This window comes from Capra hircus, chromosome 18 (assembly GCF_001704415.2).
Source record: "Capra hircus breed San Clemente chromosome 18, ASM170441v1, whole genome shotgun sequence".
In the NCBI taxonomy this organism is placed as follows: domain Eukaryota; kingdom Metazoa; phylum Chordata; class Mammalia; order Artiodactyla; family Bovidae; genus Capra; species Capra hircus.
Window position 1 is genome coordinate 52,173,249 of NC_030825.1, and position 3,978 is coordinate 52,177,226.

Here is a 3,978-nt window from a genome sequence, read left to right on the forward strand (position 1 = left end):
TGCAAGGGCCGGGGTTCGATCCCTGGCCAAGGAACTAAGATCCCCCATACCACACAGACAGCACAGCCAAAAAAAAAAATATATATATATATATATATATATATATCAGTTCAGTTCAGTCGCTCAGTTGTGTCCAACTCTTTGCAACCCCATGAATTGCAGCACGCCAGGCCTCCCTGTCCATCACCATCTCCCGGAATTCACTTAGAGTCACGTCCATCGAGTCCGTGATGCCATCCAGTCGTCTGATCCTCTGTCGTCCCCTTCTCCTCCTGCCCCCAATCCCTCCCAGCATCAGAGTCTTTTCCAATGAGTCAACTCTTCGCATGAGGTGGCCAAAGTACTGGAGCTTCAGCTTTAGCATCATTCCCTCCAAAGAAATCCCAGGGTTGATCTCCTTTAGAATGGACTGGTTGGATCTCCTTGCAGTCCAAGGGACGCTCAAGAGTCTTCTCCAACACCACCGTTCAAACGCTTCAATTCTTCGGCGCTCAGCCTTCTTCACAGTCCAACTCTCACATCCATACATGACCACAGGAAAAACCATAGCCTTGACTAGACAGACCTTAGTCGGCAAAGTAATGTCTCTGTTTTGAATATACTATCTAGGTTGGTCATAACTTTTCTTCCAAGGAGTAAGCGTCTTTTAATTTCATGGCTGCAGTCACCATCTGCAGTGATTTTGGAGCCCCCAAAAAATAAAGTCTGACACTGTTTCTACTGTTTCCCCATCTGTTTCCCATGAAGTGATGGGACCGGATGCCATGATCTTCGTTTTCTGAATGTGGAGCTTTAAGCCAACTTTTTCACTCTCCTCTTTCACTTTCATCAAGAGGCTTTTTAGCTCCTCTTCACTTCCTGCCATAAGGGTGGTGTCATCTGCATATCTGAGGTTATTGATTTCTCCCGGCGATCTTGATTCCAGCTTATGTTTCTTCCGGTCCAGCGTTTCTCATGATGTACTCTGCATATAAGTTAAATAAGCAGGGTGACAATATACAGCCTTGACGTACTCCTTTTCCTATTTGGAACCAGTCTGTTGTTCCATGTCCAGTTCTAACTGTTGCTTCCTGACCTGCGTACAGATTTCTCAAGAGGCAGGTCAGGTGGTCTGGTATTCCCATCTCTTTCAGAATTTTCCACAGTTTATTTTGATCCACACAGTCAAAGGCTTTGGCATAGTCAATAAAGCAGAAATAGATGTTTTTCTGGAACTCTCTTGCTTTTTCCATGATCCAGCGGATGTTGGCCATTTGATCTCTGGTTCCTCTGCCTTTTCTAAAACCAGCTTGAACATCAGGGAGTTCAAGGTTCACGTATTGCTGAAGTCTGGCTTGGAGAATTTTGAGCATTACTTTACTAGCGTGTGAGATGAGTGCAATTGTGCAGTAGTTTGAGCATTCTTTGGCATTGCCTTTCTTTGGAATTGGAATGAAAACTGACCTTTTCCAGTCCTGTGGCCACTGCTGAGTTTCCCATAGTTGCTGGCATATTGAGTGCAGCACTTTCACAGCATCATCTTTCAGGATTTGAAACAGCTCCACTGGAATTCCATCACCTCCACTAGCTTTGTTTGTAGTGATGCTTTCTAAGGCCCACTTGACTTCACATTCCAAGATGTCTGGCTCTAGATTAGTGATCACATCATCATGATTATCTGGGTCATGAAGATTTTTGTACAGTTCTTCCGTATATTCTTGCCACCTCTTCTTCTTCTTCTTCTTCTTTTTTTTTTTTTTACCACAAATAAGATCTTTTATTTGTGACCATGAAGAGTCTGCATTTTAAACCGATTCTTGGACTGGTGGCTCGTATCCATCAGCTCGTTCAACTTTAACACCTGTCTCATCCCCAGTAGCTTTTCCAGAACTACTACCTTCACCATGTAGCTCCATGAGTTTTCCCAATTCAAATTTGGGCTTCTTCAGCATTTTTACTTTTCTAACGAAGACATCATGGAGCGGATAAATAGATTGGCAAGCCTTTTCTATGTCTTTTCCAATGCTATCTGGAATCAGTTTATTGACCACCTCTTTCAGGTCGTTGGTCTGCACCTCTCGGGTCATGATCTCCATCATCTTCTTGCGGATCTGGCGCACCTGCTGGTGCTGGGCGTAAGAGGTCTTCCGAATCTGATTGTTGCGCTTTTTAGTAAAACCCACACAGAACAGACGAAGCAAGTAACCATCGGTAGTCTTGACGTCAACGTGAGCTTCAATCATGGTCTGCCATTTTTTGACCATGGAGCACATTTTGTCACGGGTAAGATCCATGCCATGAAAGTTAGTCAGGCAGTTTTTGCCCTGAACATCCTCAGTAATTAGCTTGAATTTTCTACATGCTACTTCATCATTCTGCAGATCAGCAAGACTCACTTCAAAAACACGACCTTTGAGGCCATCAGATGCAATTTTGGTTCCTTGAGTTCTCATGACCAATGTTTTCCCAATATTCCTTATATTGAACATAGCTGGTGCTTTCACATCATACCAATCTTTTTTAGAAAATGGGTCAACCACTTTCTTCTTGGCTCCCTTTTTGCCTCCTTTCGTAAGGCGCTTGTTCTTGCCGACCGCCATGGTGCCGCTCAGAGAGCCAAAAGGGCTTGCCACCTCTTCTTAATATCTTCTGCTTCTGTTAGGTCCAGACCATTTCTGTCCTTTATTGAGCCCATCTTTGCATGAAATGTTCCCTTGGTATCTCTAATTTTCCTGAAGAGATCTCTAGTCTTTCCCATTCTGTTGTTTTCCTCTATTTCTTTGCATTGATCGCTGAAGAAGGCTTTCTTATCTCTTCTTGCTATTCTTTGGAACTCTGCATTCAGATGCTTATATCTTTCCTTTTCTCCTTTGCTTTTCACTTCTCTTCTTTTCACAGCTATTTGTAAGGCCTCCACAGACAGCCATTTTGCTTTCTTGCATTTCTTTTCCATGGGAATGGTCTTGATCCCTGTCTCCTGTACAATGTCACGAACCTCATTCCATAGTTCATCAGGCACTCTATCTATCAGATTTAGGCCCTTAAATCTATTTCTCACTTCCACTGTATAATCATAAGGGATTTGATTTAGGTCATACCTGAATGATCTAGCGGTTTTCCCTACTTTCTTCAATTTAAGTCTGAATTTGGCAATAAGGAGTTCATGATCTGAGCCACAGTCAGCTCCCGGTCTTGTTTTTGTTGACTGTATAGAGCTTCTCCATCTTTGGCTGCAAAGAATGTAATCAATCTGATTTCGGTGTTGACCATCTGGTGATGTCCATGTGTAGAGTCTTGTGTTGTTGGAAGAGGGTGTTTGCTATGACCAGTGCATTCTCTTGGCAAAACTCTTAGTCTTTGCCTTGCTTCATTCCGCATTCCAAGGCCAAATTTGCCTGTTACTCCAGGTGTTTCTTGACTTCCTACTTTTGCATTCCAGTCCCCTATAATGAAAAGGACATCTTTTTTGGGTGTTAGCTCTAAAAGATCTTGTAGGTCTTCATAAAACTGTTCAACTTCAGTTTCTTCAGCTTTACTGGTTGGGGCATAGACTTGAATAACTGTGGTATAGAATGGTTTGCCTGGGAGACGAACAGAGATCATTCTGTCGTTTTTGAGATTGCATCCAAGTACTGCATTTCAGACTCTTTTGTTGACCATGATGGCTACTCCATTTCTTCTGAGGGATTCCTGCCCACAGTAGTAGACATAATGGTCATCTGAGTTAAATTCACCCATTCCAGTCCATTTTAGTTCGCTGATTCCTAGAATGTCGACATTCACTCTTGCCATCTCTTGTTTGACCACTTCCAATTTGCCTTGATTCATGGACCTGACATTCCAGGTTCCTATGCAATATTGCTCTTTACAGCATCAGATCTTGCTTCTATCACCAGTCACATCCACAGTTGGGTATTGTTTTTGCTTTGGCTCCATCCCTTCATTCTTTCTGGAGTTATTTCTCCACTGATCTCCAGTAGCATATTGGGCACCTAATGA

The 3,978-nt window shown here is 42.9% G+C and overlaps 1 pseudogene across 1 annotated transcript; it reads right to left on the reverse strand.

Annotated features, from left to right (window-relative positions):
- On the reverse strand, nucleotides 1,723-2,599 carry LOC108637989 (annotated as a pseudogene). The gene has a single exon (XR_001919503.1). The product of XR_001919503.1 is annotated as a 40S ribosomal protein S3a pseudogene (transcript).